At 38.0% G+C, this 19509-nt stretch overlaps 1 protein-coding gene across 1 annotated transcript in view; it reads right to left on the bottom strand.

Annotated features, from left to right (window-relative positions):
- The window catches only part of EYS (eyes shut homolog), a 956188-nt gene that overhangs the window by 274087 nt on the left and 662592 nt on the right, over positions 1–19509 (bottom strand). The gene's annotated exons all lie outside the window — the stretch shown is intronic.

The raw sequence follows: 19509 nt of genomic DNA, 5'->3' as shown, positions 1-19509 counted from the left end.
ATTTATTTGTTACAGATGAACATAGGACATAGGGAATGGCAAAGGAAGAAGCTTTGGAAAGTCTACATTTAAAATTACTATTCTCCTGCTTAAAAGATATTTAGTACCATTAATCATGTTCCAAAGCCGCCTAAGGACCAACTAAGAGTAGGAATCACACTAGGCACTGAGTAAGCACAGAACAATAAACTGTTCTGTGTATCTGGCCATCTAAACAAATAATACTGACACAATGTGTTGGAAAGTGTTACAATGTATAACCAAACCACCCCAAATGTTGCAGATGAGACTTCATGCACTGGACCACCGGACTGGGTTCACTGGGACCACCATTCGTGATCACACCAGATGATGTATACCTGTTCTTGGGCCACATTACAGATGAGGGTCCACAGTTTATATAAGAAATTTCATGTCTGTGGACTTAAATTTCATGCCAAAATAGGAAAAATTACTGCTAGTATTGTTCTACCAACTGTGATGATAAGTCATTGACACATTCTACCAGGGATTTGCAAGACCCTTCAGGCAGAAACACACAGTAACAGTGGAAGACTTCAGTTATTCCTGTAATAGGTAAGTGAGGCACCTAAATGACTGCTGGTCATGAACCCATAAGAGAAGAAGCAAATCTTTGACTGATCCTTAACGCTGCAGAGGACCATAACACTGAACATAAAGTAGCTAGGTTTAGATACCTGCCGAAACAAAAAAACTAAGTGCAGTCACCATTTCATACAGGAGCATTACATAAAAATGAAGAGGCTTTTTAAAAGCAAATTCAAAGGAACATCCAAAAGGGTAAAACACAAGCAGATGAATAGTTAAAACAAGGTATTAGAGGTTCACAGAAAATGTAAATAAAATATCAGAAGAAAAAAGACTTTGGAGCCCAAACAAGACTGTGATGTTTAAATAGCAAGGTAAAAAAGTTTACAATGGCTAAGAAGACATTCTTTAAAAGCTGATGCCATGTCCAAATGAAGGAAAACAGAAAACAATATATGAAAATAATATAAATTTTGGCAGGTAAAAACCCAATAAAGCAGGCCAGGTAAAGAAAAATAAAAAAGATTTCAAGGAACAATTTGCTAAAAGCATAATGACCAGTATTAAATCCTTTTTTAAACACAAGAGGAGCAGGAAGCCTGCCAGACTGTTGGGCTAACAGATGATCTAAAAAGAGTGTTCAAAAAGATAAGGCTCTAGCAGGAAATGTAAATGAACTCTCCAAATCAAAATTTAACTTTGAGGAGCTCTGAAGGTTCCTACGCCCCAAGGTGTCACAAACCCCTTTTTAGCAGGGATACATCAAAGATCTGTGTAAAACTGAAATATCACTAGAACGGATTTTAGAATAAATGTGTAAAACAAACAGTAGCAAAATCTGAAGACCAAATAGTGCTTGCCTAAAAGTTTGAAAGGAAATTACTTAACTATTTATGTGTTCATCACTTTAAACTGCATCCAAACCACAGGAATGGATGGTATGGGTGTTTTTGGTTTTGTTTTTTACAATTTGGGAAAGAGGAAGAGGATGCAAGGTCGCACTATGAACCAGTAAGTCCAAGTTCCATTTGACACAAATCAGTAAAAAATACGTTAAAGAACAATCAATAGATACATAGATTAACATAATGTATTGGGGAATAGTTGAGACAGCTTTACAAAAGGGAAGTCATGATTCACAGGAACAACACTGAACATGTGAAAAAGGATACCTTGGTAGTTACAGTCTTAGATTTCCGAAAGGCTTTCAGCAAGTTTCCATGCTAAAGTATTGTAAAGTAACTCAGTTGCCGTGGGATAAGAAGGAAGGGCTTCAATAAATGAAGAGCTGGTTAAAATAGAAGAAGCAAAAAATGGGAATAAATAGTGAGCTTTCTCAATATGGAAAGCTCTTAGAAAGTCCCCGAGCAACCTGTATTAGAGTCTGTGTTCTTCATCATATTCACAAGTGGCTCAGAGTTGGTTGGTAAGTTATTTAGGGTATTAAAAACAAAATCTAGCTGAGAAAAGATGTAGTAGAATTTCACAATATGCAAAAACTCTAAGGTATGTAAGGATGATGATGGGTTAGAGATGGCTTCTGAACAGTGAGTGACTATAAAGACTAGGAATCTTTACCCTGGAAAAAAACACCACAAAGGGAGGTTAGAAGAGAGTAGTATGTAGACAGTGAATAAAGAGTCATCACAGTTTCTCACAATACAGGATCAAAAGGGCATGAAATGACATAAATCAGTGGCAGGATGAAAGCAAGCAAGCAGAGATACTTTTCAGACAATTTAAAATTAAATTGTGGAACTTTGCTACAGAACGCTGTGGATGCTAAAAGCATACAGGGGGTCAAAAACCAGTCAAATTACTGGAAGATTAATTTGTGAAGAGCCATTGAACAGAAAGATGGTACTGCTGGATTATGAAGACCCTGACCTTAAAATTGCTGATCCAGTACAGATTTTTGTCTTCTGAAATCTTATGTCTCTGTCCAACTTTATACAATTTGAACATCATTTATGTAAAGAGAATTTTCCAAAAGAAACTTTCTTATCTTCTTTCTTATTATTAAGGGCCATAAACAGAATGATGGCCTCTCACCTCTATAGTTGCCTTCTTCCCTACCAGTCACTAAAAACACATTTCATATTGTGATGGCATCTTGCTCTGTCTGGAACCTTGAGGTAAAGCCACCTGCCCTTTTCTTTAAAGCAAAAAGATTTTAAAAGACTGAAAGATTTTAAGACTAGGCTTTACTAGAACACTAAAGAGTAAATTGGAACATGTCAATCATTTAAATAGAGAGATTTCTGACATGCTGGGTGAGGTAGATTAAACATATAAATCTCCCACCTCCCTCCTCTGTCATTGCAGGGAGGGTCCTCCCCTCCAGTCTTGCTTTGTAGTTCAGTGAATCTAGCAATATTGTGTGTTCAGCATGCACACAACCACCCCCGGTTCCAAGAAAAATTCCCTTTTTAGCACCACCTCTACAAGATGGCTGAGTCACCTCCAGGCTTCAAGGCTGGTTCCAAAAGCTTCTCTCAGCTCTCTGAGGAAAGGAGAGATCCCTCCTGCCCAGCATACACAGGTATGACACAGCTGAGGCAAGGTAAATTGCTTCCCTCTGCACTGCTCAAGCACTCCAAAACATAACACCCAGTGCCAGGCAGTGCAACACCAACAGAGCGAATAGGCCTTCCAGCACATAGTAATGCTTCAAAGAAGTTCTCTAACAGTTCACTGTTTATTTCTTTTGCAGCAAAGCTTAAGGACAGTTAAGACTTTAAAACAGATACACTACTACAATGCAACAATTCTCTGTAAAGCCATGAAACTGTTTAAGGTGGTCTTCAGACGTAGCTGATGTTAGGTGCTGGAACTGGGAAGATGAGCTCTCTGGGTCGCCGTCATGTTTTGTAACACTCCATTGCAGCTTCCATGACAGACAAGACCCTCCCTCAGGGCCAGAAGTCAGACATCCAAAATTAGCTGATGTGAATACTCCTCACCTCAAAATTACACTTAGGATATTAAAAGAAGAATATTTATTTGATATACCATGATGACTGATACAGATGATTGATATGCATCATAGGCAACAGAGTCTCTATCTGTCCCTCTATCTGTTTGTCTCTCTGCCTCCTTTGCCAGTTACTTTGGCAAGGAAATCAGTGTGACGGACTGCCAAGCGGGATACTAGGCAGTCTGCTTCTGCTGCCATTATCATGAAAATCACATCTGGTAATCTGCAACTATGTACTGCCCTATTAAATTTCACACTTTACTTTTTATAGGAGGAGCTTGTTTTTCCTTTTCTCTGCCTTTTATAATTAGTAAATAACATCCAAATTAACAGGATACAAGATCTGTTGTAAGTTCAATATGCACAAAGATAGAAACAGTTACATGCTTAATGCTACTTCTGAGATGGGAATGATACAGAACCCATAAATTGCCTCAAAAAACTGAAATATTGAATGATGTTGTAACACTGACCATGTAAACCATTATTTTAGCACTCTTCTCTCCCCTAACCTTTTGCAATGTTTTACTAACTCTTAGTTATGATTGTTCCAGTCTCACCCCTGTAAAAGTTTTCAAGGAAAGCCCTCATTCTTGGGATTGTAAAAAAAACAGATAAACAAAATACAAAAGGAACCAATAAAAACAAAGATCAAATACAATATAGTGTCAGCATTTACAACAGCTGCTTTTAACTTCTCCAGTTAAGTTCATTCAAGACTATTAAGTTAATATGGGAAAAATTCACCATGGCAACCTATGATACATATTGCACACTGAGCAACAAATTAACAGGAATAAACATTTATCTGCATACTCTCCCAAGCCCTACTATCAGTGAATACTTTAATTTGATTTCTTTTATTTCCTTTGATTTCCTTTCCCCCCCCAAACAAACTTACCGATTGGGGTCCCAGTAACTTCTCTTACACTCTTATCTGTATATTTTAAATGTAATGCTTTCTGCTAAAGTAATATTAAAATCCTTAGGAGCCTCTTCTTTGTGCTGTAATCATAACTACATCACAAACACTTTGGTCAAACAATCACTTGCCTTTAGAATGCTAAGCTAAATCAATAGCTATTTAAGCATATTTAGGAATAAGCGTTGTTGATGCAAATAAAAAAGTAAGCATCTTTTATTCTATTACGTTTGAGAATAGATGCTAGTTGTGACTAGCAGATTAGATTATTAAAGTGTAGATTGCATATGCATTTGGGTTCCCTTCCATTTACAAAAATACATTAATATGCTGACCATCCATAATACTTAAATTGCCTGAAAATGTCAGGGTCATAGCAAAACCAGAAATTTAATTTAATACAATTCACTATTCAGAAACTAGGCAGATATATTTGACATATAGTAACCATGCTCTTAAGTGCCCTTTATACTTGACAAAAATGAGTACAGATCCTTACCTGGTAAGGAAATTTCACGCATATATGCCAAACCATTTATTAACATCCCTTACTGACTAGCCCAAATTAGACCTGCTATTAGGTAGTATTAACCTAGAAAATGGTCCCTACTGAAATGAGCTTGCATACTGTCTTTTCACTGCAGATTAATAAATAACATAATGAGATTTTGGTCTGTGATCAGAACTTTCTACAATAAAAATATAATTTATTCAAAACAAAACATAGTATAATCTTTCCCCATTTGTCTCCCCCCAGGCTAAATTTTATACATTTAAAAAATTTTCACTACAGATATTACAATGTACCAAGATACACTCTTCATTAGATAATATTTCACATCTTCATGATTCCTGGAATTATGTCTAAATTTGGAGTCTGTTTGCAGAACTCCTGGCAAACGATTATGACATTTGTCAGAATGCAATATTTTAAGCATAAACAAAATGGTCCAGTTACACATTTTTGAATACTCTAATAACACCTTTATTTATATTTACTAACAATATGACAAACAGTTTGATAACAAAGGCATAACTCCAAGATAAAAATCAACCTTAAGATAACAGTTTCTCTGCTCTAGTTCTGATTCTTGTTAGTGATGAGAATCGTATGAAGTGGTTTTAATGAACTTCCAAATTAAGCAAGATCTGTTCTCAACTCAATACGTTCTTCAGATTTGCCAAACAACAACAAATTCAACTACCCTTCTGAATTTTAATCTGCTCTGAACCTACTGCATCTGAATTTTAATCTGCTCTAAAACTACTGCAGCTGAGCTTCAGTGTCACCTGCAGAGCACTAAAAGAACAACCAGAAAAACAGAAATAATCTCCTTTCAAAAAAGTCTAATTCCTTGTGGAGCTTTCTTCCCCCCCAAGAGAGAAGAATTCATACTTTAAGAAATGTCATTCTATGACCCATGCTCATGGGTTAGATACTGAATTTAATACAATACAAAAAATATAAGTATACAGGCTACCATTCAGCTTGTTCTAATCAAGTGGGCAAACAGATGCTGCTTAATGCAACAGGAACATATTCTGTCTGTGTAGGCCATTTAATGAGCCCTGAAATTTTTCTGCTTTCAAGACAACATGCTACTGGTAGGATCTATTTTTTTCAAGTCTCCTCAAGCTACCAAGTTTCCCAGGATTTGTTAAAAATCAACATGAGTCACTCAGACAACACTTTGACCAAAAATGTTAAAACTTTTGTTCCTTCTGGTTAAATTTTTTTTTTTAACACCAAGTAATAAACCACGGGCTGAAGAAGTAAACTTTACCCTTTCTAACTCTGGTAGTTAGGTAAAATGGGCAAGGTCACTCTGCTTGATTTGTATGACCCCGAGCCAAAGACAAGTGGGCCTTCCTTTGAGAAGTGTATGCAGACATCGGATTTTTTTTTAACAAGCCTATGCTATTCATTACTTCACTTTCTAGTATTTACATTTTTATACTTTTCCAAGTTGGTTCCAGTTTTAATCCACATACATGTTTACTGTTAGATAACACAGCATAAAACAAATTTTATTAGTTTAATGACATATAAAATAAATGTTGTTAATTTACTGACAAAAAGGTGCTATTGGTTCTGAAAACCAAAGTAATGAAAGAAAAAGCTGATGTTTCAGCTTCTGATGACTGTACTAGGTAAGTACTAGAACAGGAAGAAAAAAAGGAAGGTATACCAGTAAAATTACCTACTTTACTGTGTATAAAATAAAGATGTTAAAACACAGAGGAACTAAAATCTCTCCTACATGCTAAATGATACTTAGCATAAGATGAAACACTACAGGTAAACCTAAGGGTAAGATCAAAGTTTTACTTACATATTATGATATCAGCAATTAATCTTATATGATATGGTAATACCACAGATGATTTTACACTGAAAGTGTGATTCTGAGCCAAATGTCCAAACATCATTTTATTTCAGATATACCTAAGATAAATTAACATTAAATCAAGATTATTCCTTCATGTCAGTGCTTCTACTGAAGTTTTTAATGATTTGATTGATATGACTCTAATTCTGTGTTTATCATATCTGCCATGGATATGGAAGGCAAATCACGACACTTATTTTAAACAAGAATGATAAAACATTTTAAAAAAGACAGGGGAAAAAAAAACTACTTAGGGTAGTACAGGTTACCATTTCTGCTCCTCATTTCTTATTTGTTCTAGCAGCTCAAATCAGAGGTTGCAAAACTTCCTGCCCTGGTAGTTCTCCTCCTAGGGGAAATCAAAAAGTTATGAGCTTTTCAGTCTCCGACACTGTGGCTCAAAGAAGTGAGAATGTACTCTTACATTGGATCTGTGACCAGATCAGTATTGGTAAAAACATTCCCTGGATTGCTCTGCTTTCCAATGGGAACCAGACTGATTTGCTGCCTGGCCCCAGAATCTGATAGAGCTCACTCACCATACAACATTCACATTCCTCTTGCATTATTTTCTCATCTAAGTTGACTAGCAGTGTAAAATTTGGGCTTAAGTCTTTCACTGTGTCAATATTCCACGGTGCTGCCATTTCGTTCTGGCTGAAAATAGTTCATTAAGCTACAAAGGATTAATTAGGAGCTTTAAAAACAGTAAGTCAGAATGATTCAAGCGCACTGAGAAGCTCGTTTATCCTTTTTATGAAAGTTCATCCTTGGTCAAGGTCATCATTTTTGAACCTTGTTCTTGCCTTGCAGCTAAGCAAATGCAACATTGCATTTCAGAAGTGATACAAAGATTCTGAAGTAAGGAAGGACCTCTCAGAGTTTTATGGCTAGTAATGTCTAGCCTTTTTGTAAACTAATTTTCAGTGTTTCTGCTTATAAGCATACATGCATGATCTACTTATTGCGCTTGCTATTGGAATTCTTAATAAGTTCAACCACTGGAACTGACCTTTTTTAGTTCTTTCTTAATGGGATACAGTATCTTGTCCATCAACAAGCTGGAAAGTGTACTGGCCTGAGATCATTCCAGGAGGTAAAGAGAGTTTTGAAAAACAGGCTTATTTTTCTTATCTAGTACAGACTCTATTAACTAACTAGGGAAATCAGTTCATCTCCCTGTAAAATAGAGCGCTTCCCTATTTCAGAGTGGTGCTGAAGTTAAATATATTGAACACCGTGCAGTGCTCATATAATATAGTATTGCAGCTTATTAGAGGAAAGATGCCTGGAGTCCATCACCTCGAACCACTTTTCAGTTCAAGCCAGTTAATTCCTGTAGTTCTGGTACTTGTCCAATCAATAACCAATAGCTCAGACCGACAAACATTTAATCCAAGAAATATTTGTATCAAGTATGTGTGCAGATGGATAAGTATAATAAGATTCAGCATGAAACACTTAATACTGAATCATAGATGCTGAGTTACAAAAGAGGGAGGGGTTGAAATAAGGAGTTGTTCATCTCCTGTCTGAACTTGAAGAGATAATACAGACATCTAAAACACAGGCATCTGCATATCAAAGGAATTAAACAATATTATGATGGTCAGACTAAGCTCTGCATAAGGAGGAAATACATATATTTCTGGGAGAATGATTATATTTACCTGGAACATGTCTTCAGAAGGAAAAATAGTTATAAAAGCTAAAAGGTTCCAACAAAACAGATTTCCCTTTAGTGAATGTAACCTTAAGTATATGGTATTCAGAAAGGGTTCATTTTGTCCAGGTTCTAAGAAAGACTCTCAGCTGAAGAAGGGAGAGACAGAAACAAATTTCTTTATAAATATTTAGGATTAAGTGTGTGCTGTTGTATTCTTTCTCCAGTACATGCCTTCTGGTTGAAACAAATTTCCAACTGTCACAAGATTTTCAAGGTTATTAAAAGGCTTTATAATGATATCTGAAAGAGAAGACATTCATACAACAAACATCTTACCAAGCTTACAATGGTTATTTTTCTATTTAGTCTTCACAGAGATTACAAACGTCATTAATAACAGTACAGCAACCTGGCACTCAGAAGGCTCTGAACTCGCCCCTCCTCTTCTATATTCTGCAGCCATTGAGGCTTCTACCATCACGACGAAGTACATCTGACCAACAAAATTAATATAGGCTTTTTTTCTCCACATTATTCCTAGAAACAGAAATATTAGATGAAAGTAAAGGTCCATCTTTATCACGCACTGAACCAGGATCCTGTCTCCAACAGCAACCAAGGCAGGATGCTAGGACAGAGAACCATGACAGATCACATCCGCTGTGGTACTTCCTGTGAAAACTCTACAAATCACAGGAAGCCCAATGATCTCAGGTTTTCTTCACTAGGGGATTTTGCTGTGTCAGTAGAAGACTTTTCACACACTGATTATGGAATGATATAACGTCAAATGACAATCTATTCGAATTTCAGAAGCCAAAAGCAATACACTTTCACATATAAATATACATACACGCGCACACACACACAGAGGTTTACACTCATACGCTCATTCATTCTGTTAACCAGCAATCTCTTTTAATTCTATACATCTGATTAAGGAGATACATCTGATTAGGGAGATTTAAACCACAGAAGAGACTGACAGACACTGAACAGTTATTCATCTAGACTACATTTTGCCTTCAAAAAGCATAATATTAATGACTAATAAAATAGCAAATTGATGAATCTATGCTAATGTTCCCAAAGTTCCATTTTATTAAATGTTTCCTCTTCTTTCATTTCAAACTCTCATCTCATTTAAATGAAAAAACACAAAATCAGAGCTGTGTTTCCATTAGTTTCATGTGTAACAGCTGCCAGTTCCTTCACTCCTTTCTTGTTTTTATGAAGCACACCAAAAACCACAAAGAACATGATCACCATGTTACCCTCTTAACACTGACTCTTTCATTTTATTACAACAGCTTAGTTGGCTCCTACCTTTAGAGCAGAGTGCCCTTCCTGCTGGCTTGGCACATGTGTTACTTGGCTATTTTTCAGGCTTCACTGCATGGCCAAGAGGTACATTCAGATATTCAGTTTAGAGTGAAGCTATTAAGCAAACCGTATTGAAGGGCTTATTTGCCAGGGATCAGAAATGGCCTTCATTTACTTCAGTAAAAAAAATGCCTTTGATGCATTCTTTGCAGTTTGGAAAAGAAATGAAACAAAGTACAGAGAGAAATGTCAAAGCTGCCAAGATAAACAAAGTCAATTTACTGCTACCCAAAAGATGGAAACATGAGCACAGAAGATCAATGAGAACTGAAGATCCCAAGATTGAATATGAACGTTATTAGAGGAATAAGCTCTACTGGAAACCACACAGCTATGGAGACTAACTAACCACATGTAGATGCAGACCAAATGCTTTAGATATTGATAAAGTCTCTTTATTCCTCAGCATAAGAGTTGATAAAATTCTTAATCAAATAAACACTGAGTCTATAAAGGACGATGATATGTTAAGGACACTGTATAAACACTCTGGAAGGAGCAAACAGAAAACACCATAATTTAAATAGAAGGCTAGACAAACAAAAATACCTTTTTAATGAATATTTTCCCTTTTAAAAGGGAAAAGCCTGAAATTAAAGGAATCAGTTACATCAAAGGCGGGAGGTGTGAAATTTCCATAATTAAAGTGGCAGAACTGTGTGGCAAACACCAGTTGAAAGAGGGACAGAGTGCACCCTCAGCAAGTTTGCTGACGATACAAAACTGGGAGGAGTGGCTGATACGCCAGAGGGCTGTGCTGCCATTCAGAGAGACCTGGACAGGCTGGAGAGCTGGGCGGAGAGGAACCTCATGAAGTTCCACAAAGGCAAGTGCAGGGTCCTGCACCTGGGGAGGAATAACCCCAGGCACCAGTACAGGTTGGGGGTTGACCTGCTGGAAAGCAGCTCTGCGGAGAAGGACCTGGGTGTCCTGGTGGACAACAAGCTGACCATGAGGCAGCAATGTGCCCTTGTGGCCAAGAAGGCCAATGGTATCCTGGGGTGCATCAGGAAGAGTGTTGGCAGCAGGTGGAGGGAGGTGATTCTCCCCCTCTACTCAGCCCTGCTGAGGCCACATCTGGAGTACTGCGTCCAGTTCTGGGCTCCCCAGTACAAGAGGGATGTGGCACTACTGGAGCAAGTCCAACAGAGGGCTACAAAGATGATTAGAGGACTGCAGCATCTCTCTTATGAGGAAAGACTGAGAGAGCTGGTCCTGTTCAGCCTGGAGAAGAGAGGACTGAGAGGGCATCTTATCAATGTATACAGATATCTAAAGGGAGGGTGGCAAGAGGATGGGACCAGACTCTTTTCAGTGGTGCCCAGTGACAGGACGCGAGGCAACAGGCACAAACTGAAACACAGACAGTTCCATCTGAACATGAGGAAAAACTTTTTCACTGTGAGGGTGACAGAGCACTGGAACAGGTTGCCCAGAGAGGTTGTGGAGTCTCCTTCTCTGGAGATATTCAAAACACGCCTGGATGCAATCCTGTGCAATATGCTCTAGGTGACCCTGCTTGAGCAGGTGGGTTGGACTAGATGATCTCCAGAGGTCCCTTCCAACCTCAGCGATTCTGTGATTCTGTGATTCTGTGACACTGGGAGTAATAAACAAAACAGAAAAGACCCGGTAAAGAATGATTTATGTTGGCAGTAAAAAGTGTAAAGATGAAATAAAACTTGTCAAAACTCAAAATGAGTTAGACCTTGCACAGAATATAAACAGACTGAGAAAAGAAGAGGGAATACATGTGGGTGAGAGGGACAAAATTACAAATACTGTGGATGTGATGAAAAATCTGCTTACGTTGGGGAAGTGCTTCTAGGGTTCTCCTAAGCCGTCTTGCATCGGGGTGCTGCTGTGATGGGCTGCACACTCTATTTGCTTCCATTTTTAGTTTGGATTATGTTCCTTTAAGAACAAGAACAAGAATAAGGGCAGGAAACTAGGAGATTGCAGCTTCAGCGGAACAATTGAAAATCATGTTAGAAGAATGAAGCAGAGAGCCTGGACTCAGATATGATGGAGAAGATCAGAGGATCTTAGGATCAGAGAAGTGCAAGTTCACTACACTTCAGAAAGTCAGTGAGAGACTAAAAACCCACCTGCAAGGACATGGTCGGTGTGTTGTGTCTGGCCTTCTTTTCCTCTATTTTTTCTGACATCATTACTTTATTTTTTTATTATAAAGCAGTTAACTATTCTAGTTTCCATTCCACTAAAACCTGGGATTTTTTTAGTTCAAAGACTTTTGTTCTTAGGTTAAAAAAAGCTATACAGAATATCATGTCTAAATAGCTCATATTTTAGGTCAAATTATGAGGCTATCAAATTGTAAGGGTATTTATGCAGTCCTGTGTTAGGATCCCGCAGGCAAAACCCATATCCTCAACATTCCCTTAACTGAAAGATTAGGGGATATATATAACCTCATATGACCGTTCTCTCACTTTCTTCCAGTACAGTTTCCTACAGTTTGTAAACCAGGTACTTCTACTACCAAATACTTCAAGATATCACACTTCTCCCAAAGTATTATTAATGTTCATTTAATTTCAGAAATGCTGATGTTTTTTGGGTATAGCCAGGTCGAAACTTCTCATATCAGGATAATAAAGAGAACTTCCTAGTGGCTGTCTTAGCACTTATTTATAAAGAAATTGTTAGTTCATTGAGAAAGAAACAGTTCTTCCCCACTGGTCAGGCAAGGCTCACACCTCAGGGCACATCTTCTCTACACATTGGAAAGTCTATTGCAGATAAACCTACAGAGCAGCAATCACACCCTACAGGAGTATAAGAGAGGATACTGTATGCGATCATGAGTGACAGAAACTAGCCATAAAGGTAACCAGGTCACTCTGGAGTGAAAATGAGTTTGAGGGAATCAACCCTAATCTGGGATTTCTCAGATACACAAAGGAGGTGTGGATGCAATGCTTAAAGTGAGTCAGTGCAGGGAAATACAAACAACTATCACTAAAGATGTTAGCAAAATTCAAAGTGATGTGAACATCACTGGTGATAATGGTGACAGAGGTGATTGATAGGTAAAAAAACCAAAAACTCTGTCCCAGAATTCTGTAAAAACTTGCACAAAGTCAAATGTGTGGGAGAAAAGGTTTTTTTTTAATTATCCATCAGGGTGGCAATACATGGTTTTAAGCTAATAAACTACCTTAATGTACTTTCTAGCCACATGGGTGCTTTTAGTTACCAAGTTTGTATTTGTCAAAAATAGCAACAATTTCTTCCACATTTACTCCAAAGTGCATAAACAAGTTTAATCAGTAAAACTAGTTTCCAATGTGATTCTGTGGGATCTAGCAGTAAATCGTCTTTTTTTCTTCTTTTTCCTGAAGAGAAATTCATGGATTGGCATTTTAATAGGATGGAGGTATAGGCCCAAAACTTAGTGGCATAAACCTCTCTGATGTTGAAAAAGCTTGAAGAAAAATCACGCATACATAAAATAGGATAAGATGAATATTGCTTTTGTCTATTAAAATGTGATACGAAGTTTGCATAATGAGTTTTTTTTCTCATGGAGCTTCAGTTTTTTGGTTAGATTGTTACCGCTTATGCCCAGTCATCTAACATGCTCAAAAACAAGTTAACAGATGAGTAAATTGATAGAAAGGAGATTAACTCTTGATTTCAGCTGTGCATTAAAAACAATACATAAAGAAACACAAGATAAGATTTGTGCATTCCCATCAATTGCAGAAAGAACCAGTCTGCAAGAGAAGAACCTATCTGAACACACAAGGAAAGAGTGTCCAACTAACCTAGAGAACTGCTGAGTGATAGGGTCATTTGGGTAATTATTGCATCAGTTGCCTGAATCTCACACACATTCTGTTAAATACATTTCTGCTTTGTCAAATTGGCTGTGTCTGGTTTCCCTTGAAGGTGAAAAGGTCCCATCTAAACTACTTGGAAGTAATAGCTGCTAAGTCTTTATACCATCAGGCTATACCACCACCAGAACTACAAAGGAAGATTACAAGCCACTAACTGGTATTCACTAATATGTGTGGTCCACACATCCCCTGTCTTGAGGAGATAACCTTGCTCTTCTCTGCTCTTCTTCATTGTTTATAGGGAGAGTGTAGTGGCCACCATTCAAGTCTCTTAGGAATTATTCTTCCTTGAAAGAGAAGGAGAAGGAGGAGTAAGCTGGAGGGAGGAGACATACAAATGTACTTGTGGACTACACATGTGAACTTCCAGTGTGAAACCTTTCATTTTTCAAGAAAGTATGCTTACACACATTTTCAGTCCAAGCGGTTATTCTGCCACCAAGCCTCTTATGGAAGATCTCTGAGTACTCTTTATGCAATGAGTGATTACAGTCTATCCTCCCAAGCTTCAGGAGGTTGCTTTGGAACAGTGTAATGTTCAGTGAGTGTTGGGAAGGAACTCAAAGAGATCAGAAAACAGAGGTCTGGGATGCAAACACTGGACAACACTGCTGTAGAAAGTCACTTCAGCTACACTGAAGTGTTCTTTAAGCTTCACTGGAAGGGCCTGATACCAAATCCATCCCCTCAGGGCTCATGAAAGTTATCTGCTAAGTGATCAAGCCTTACTTCTCACTTATAATCAAGCAGACCTGCTGAAATTGTCAAAAAGGGATCTTAATGAGATTACTGAAATGTCATCTTCACAGATGATGCCATCTGTTGAGCTCCACTGCTTCCAGACAAAGGAAGTACAATATTCAATGCAGTGTATATGCTCTGAATTGTACATTGAATAGAAACGAGACAAATTCTTAATGTTGTTAAGAGAAGCAGGGTTGTCAAAGGATGAAAGCATCACACAGACACTGAAAATTTTTTCCCAGGACAACTCCCACATCAGCCCACACATCAAGACAAGGTATCAAGGAAATCTCTTGCCGACAAAAATGGGCTGTAGCTGTTGCCATGATCCTGCTGACTACTCACGAGCTGTGGACAAATTAAGTGGCAGTATCAGCCACAAACTGAAGATGTTAACAGCAGGTCAAGCCTGACAGCTATGGGAAAATAAGTGTCCTCATAGTTGAAAGACACAAAGCAATCTTCTTGCACCCGTCACAATGTTCAGAGAAAGACGATCATCTGGATTTAACTCGAAAATTCATAAAAGCAACTTACACAAGTTCAAAACAGAGCATCATCCCTTCAAAATATTCTTCAAAATAACTAAATGATCGCTGCAGAAACAGAATCATTTATCTCCACTCTTGGCCAAAATAACATCTTCCTTCTGATAAAATTAATCCCCTCTGAATATTGAAAGAGGCTTAGAAGGTAGCTGGATGGTGAAGTTAATCAAACAACCATTTGTATCTAAGACCAAGCATTGAATATAAGAGGACTTTAAGATGGTAGATGATACGGCTGTTGCATGCAGTAAAAGGTAGAAAGGAGAGAAAGCTGCTGCTATGCAGAACTGAGCTGGCGGGAATGATGGCAGACAAGCCATGATGGATGAAGTGCTACCAACTGTGAGGTTGGTTAAATGACAACCCACATGGAACCTGTTAAGGTTGACCTTAAGGAGTAGCTAGGGAAGGAGATAGGAAGAAATGATCTTAGACTTCCTATGAGTCATGAGAAATATTCTGAGGGAATACAGGATGGTGTAGAAGGCTTTAAAGGAGTGAGGGACTTAAATCACTACTCTCCTGTGGACCCCTCCATTTCCTTTGACAGCCTGTGCAAAAATGAAAGTACCAAGGGCACCAGCAGGAGGAGGTATCTGACAGATCATGAGCAACTTTCAGCACTCTGAAATAAATTGTCTGCACTGCTTTCCAAAAGGCTGAAAAGTCCTCTAAGGCATCAGTCAAGACAGGTTCTGCAATTTCAGGTATTTTATCCAGGAGTTCTTACTGGTAAACAAAGCCCAAATAGTTCACTAATAAAACTGGAGGGATATAGAAGAAAAAGCTCAGTTTCTTGTAGCATCTGGTCTCTTACTATTGCTCTTCCCTGTGAGACACCTGCTCTAGGCTCCTCTGATGCAGCCATGGAAGTAAAGGAAGAGGATAGCAGCATGGGAACTCAATATTCTTGGGAATTTAATAGTTTTAGTTCATTCATTTTACAGATTACAGTCAGAGAGTAACAGCTGCCAAATTGCCTGGCCAGGCTCCAGCAAGGCCTCACTGATGGAAAAAAAAAAATCGAATAGGCTAAGATAAAAGAAAACTTCCGTTATACTACGGCAGCCCTAATTCTTTTACTGCTGGACAGAAGGCTCCAGGACCAAACGCTGCACTGGATAAGCAGAAGAAAGCAGGCTTAACCTGGAAACCTCCAGAAGCTAAGGACAACACATTGCAAGGCACTGTGCCAGTGAGAAGTCAGCTGCATCTCCATACTATGACAATACACAAACAAGACCCTGGACAGGAGTCCCAACTTGTCACTCCAGAGCAAGCAACTCAGTACAGTGACTTACCATGGAGATGTGCAAAAAAATAGGCTTTGGATACTCACCCTCAGTATCAACCTCAGCACTCTCTGTGGTGCTTAGAGCAGATATGGATGAATAGGTGAATGCCTCAGATGGACCTGTCTTGCCAGATAAGACTTCTATCAGTGGTGTCAGTACAAGAAAATACAAAATGTCTCAGGAATTGGGCACAAACCCCACAGGTGACACAAGGCTGAAAGGGCATCTTAAGCTGAGTCACTGAAATCCAAAAGGCAAAGACAGCTTCATGGATAGAAGTATCAAGCAGCAGAGCATTCCAGCTCAACAGAGTGTGAAATAATGGCAAATATTCCCATATTTTACATGTTGAGTAAGAGGAGAGAGGGAGCTCAAGCTTCTCCTCTACAGATATTGCAATATGAAAACCTCATGGTGTCACACAGGAATACCCAACATACACTTTCTTTAAAATATATATATATTTTTACAGTGGAATATCTAGTCTTCCTCTGTGTGCTCACCAGTTGCCTCTAGGAACTGAACAAAATCATACTATTTTCCTTTTAATTTATCTTTTATTTTAATTTATTTCCTGAACCTTTATTCCCTCTATAGGAAAAATTAATCAAAAAAAAAAAGTTTCTTCCATACTGAAAAGAAATCTGAACTCAAATCTCTTATTAAATTCTCTAAATAGGGAGTTTGTTTATATCTCCTTCCCCCATACAGCTTTCTAAAATTGATCTCATGAGAGTAAGACAGAGAAAGTTTCAGTGCTGTCTTTGTACCAGTCTTTTAATTTATTGAGGACATTAGCTGGCGAGCTTCAAGCATCTAGAACACCCATATCTGAGTTCAGGAACTGCAAGTATGAAACAATTAAAATCCTTTGGAGGAAAATACTTCCATAAAGCCAAATTCTGAAGGGACAGCATTGAGACAGTGGCAATCATCATCATTTAGGGGCAGCAGGAGACTGCTACTTTCTTCGTTTTGCTTTCCTCCCCACATTCCTCTAATATGAGATTCTGAAGCTTCCGCAGTTTGATTTCCCCATGCACAAACTGAGAGTCAGGGTTATTTTTAACTGCATAAAAGACTTTCCAGAGATCTTCATTAAACCCATTCATATCACGACTCTCATACAAATAAGAAAAACGAATAATCTGTTTGGCTCAGTGTCCTGATTCTGACCAGCGTTTTGGAGTGCAAGCCCATTGTTTTTAGTTTCCTGACTCAGCATGGCTGCTCCTAGCCAAGGCCTTCTGCACAGATGGCCTGGGGCTGTGTACTTCTTAAAGTTCATAGGCTGCTTTTCTGTAAGAATTCAATATAACTATAATCTCACTGGTTCATGCTGTTTGCAGCTCTGTAATAAGCACAATGAAGCTGGCAGCTAGCATTATCTAATGAGACTGAATTATCTGCATTTTTAATCTTGTTAATAATAATCAGTTTTTACTCTGTGGACTATTGCAATATTATATATGTGGAATGCAAATGCATTTTTTTTCCTGTTGACTTGTTGATATTAACAAGATTTATGCCCTTCTGTCTGTGAAGCACAACCAGTGTGAAATAAACCTTTAGCTGCCCGTTTACGTATAACCTGAAGTGCCTCTTTTAATTTGCCACAGGAGAAGAATCACTGAGAAAAGATTTTCACTCCTCACCAGTAATACTTTCTGGTCTGCGTACTTAACACAGTGAAACTGGAAAGATTTTTTAGGTTTTTTTGGGGGGTTATATTTTGTTGTTTTTCTTTAAGGAAAGTATTAATTAGACAAAAATAAAACTATGAATGACTACATTAACACATCACTGGATCAAAAACACCCAGGTAAATTTGTTAAATTCCTGTGAGAAATACGTTTGTAAGATATAAATCAAAAGTAACTATTTCAGGAAGATGATTTGTGAAAAATGTACATAACGAGCAAAGGGGACTCTTTCAAAGATATAATGTGTACTACTCCTGTTTTGGCTCAGAATATTTATGCATATATATATACACAAGTGAAATTCTAACTTCTTTAGAACAACTCTAATGAAAGGAAAAAAGAAACAGTAAATATATTACAGAATATAGCTGGAATAAAGGCAGAAAAAAGATGACTGCTTCTAATATGGATGTTCACTTAACTTCATCTTTGGTTTGATTAGAGGGATAATCTATGCTATTGGCTAGTTGTCTGGCCAATCTTTTAAATTGCATGGAGACTTCCTGTAATGCAGGACAAAGCAAAATTTCAGTTACTGAGCACCACAGTACTTCTAAATCCACGGTGATCTCCCAAATTCAGCACTTATAGGAACATGTTGCCAAACTATCTCTTCATAGGAACTATAGTTTGATTAAGTCAGACTGTCAAGGAATCCATCCATACAGTTACTGAATGATTTTTCCTTGCTGGTAGATTGGTAACTGTGCACAACATTTTAATAGAAATATTATGTCCAAAGAACATGACAAGCTACATCAGAAACTCCAACGGACACAGGGGTAAGGACTTGGTGCCATTCTTCACCCTTCAAAAGTACAGGAAAATAATCCATATATAAAATGTAGGACGAAAGTCAGTTTAAGAATAAGATATCTAAATTTATCTGCCTACAGATTGATTAAATTTGCCTTAACATAGACAACTTCTTCCACTTGAAATGCTTTTGACTGTTTTGTCAGGCTGCTGCTCTCAAATGACACTAGAAACCTATGGTAAGACAACTGTATTGAGCCCTTAATGCACTTGCGGACACCTACATTTAGACACTCGCAGATTGACTTGTCTCCTTGTACAACAAAATCTCCAATCATTTCCAATTTGTTGCAAGGTCTGTTCTGTGTTTCTGACGGGGTACGTACAATAATTTAAACTGAGGCATGCACTTATATGCAATCATCCATACTGTTCAGTCGTAAGCACAATACAAGTGTTGACACATGCCAACTTCATTCTCCCAGACAAAGAAGACATGGAAGCATATTATATAGGATAGCCACGCTTCCTAATATACAGCAGGGATAAGGAAACCCAGTTTTGGAGATTAAGAGAGTTTAGCTGTACAAATGCGGACTTGGCCACAACTCTTGCCTTTGAAGCCAGACAGCAGGTACTGGCCCATTTCATTTACTAACAGTAATGTAGCATTATAAGGCTAATTGTACCAAAATAAATCATATTGAATC

Source organism: Apteryx mantelli, chromosome 3, assembly GCF_036417845.1.
Source record: "Apteryx mantelli isolate bAptMan1 chromosome 3, bAptMan1.hap1, whole genome shotgun sequence".
Classification (NCBI taxonomy): domain Eukaryota; kingdom Metazoa; phylum Chordata; class Aves; order Apterygiformes; family Apterygidae; genus Apteryx; species Apteryx mantelli.
Note: the sequence above shows the minus strand (reverse complement) of the source record. Positions and strands in the feature narration are given on the sequence as shown.